The 886-nt window shown below is 39.8% G+C and overlaps 1 protein-coding gene across 1 annotated transcript in view; it reads left to right on the top strand.

Moving 5' to 3' along the window:
- LOC119590522 (trissin receptor-like) overlaps positions 1 to 886 on the top strand; it is a 25,063-nt gene that overhangs the window by 262 nt on the left and 23,915 nt on the right. The window lies entirely within an intron of this gene.

Below are 886 nucleotides of genomic sequence, written 5' to 3'. Positions count from 1 at the left end.
CGAGAAATTTCTATATAAAACTTGATGTTCATATGGGAATTTATAATTCCCATATAAATTCCTCACATTTCTTATCAAATCTTGCACGAGCACAGCGCTTGCACCCTGATTACCGGAAAATGTGAATGATAAATAGCTTAACATGGCTCTGATGTTAAAACAGGATATCCAAATTAACGGGTTTCGTAATGGCAACGGCTAGTTCTAGAAGCTTCTAGAACAGTGGTTCTTAATCTTGGGGGGCACATTCCCTAAGGCTAGGGGGGGCGCATTCCCTAAGGCTGGGGGGGCGTATTCCCTAAGGCTGGTTGGGGGGGGGGGTGCGCAATCCCTAAGGCTGAGGGGGTCGTAAGTAATTTCCAAGTAGATACGACCTGTAGGGGATTAGTATTCATTTCTCTAATTATGGTAATTGTTATTCTATTAAGAAAACGTAAAAATCTGACCTGAGCTGCTACTCGCTACCTGTCTGCCAATCACTTTTCTTCTTTAATTTTCTTCATCTATTTTTTTTTCCTCTTTATTTGTTTCACATTTCTTCAGCTGAGGTTCGTTTTTTTTTTAAATGATAGGAGGTAGTTATATATCTATCGGTGTATTGTGAGCTAAAATGTGTTGCTCTGTTTGTTACCCGCACGTTCTGAAACCTGTCTGTATTTTTAGCTTTATGATCGGGAGGTGGGCAGGTTATCTATTGATGCAAGAGGAAAGAACTGCTTCCTAGAGAGGGCATGGTAGTAAAAAAATAGATAAGAAACACTGTTCAAGACCGAACTATAGAGAACTGAGCCATTGTCCGGGTAATATATATTTTTTTAACGCGCGTACAGCAAGGTTTTTTTTTCACGAGTATTTCAACCCAAGCTGTAATCAAAATAGTCGCGTT

The sequence above is a fragment of the Penaeus monodon genome, chromosome 27 (assembly GCF_015228065.2).
Source record: "Penaeus monodon isolate SGIC_2016 chromosome 27, NSTDA_Pmon_1, whole genome shotgun sequence".
NCBI lineage: Eukaryota > Metazoa > Arthropoda > Malacostraca > Decapoda > Penaeidae > Penaeus > Penaeus monodon.
The sequence above is the reverse complement of the archived record's forward strand: the minus strand, read 5'-3'. Positions and strand labels throughout refer to the sequence as shown.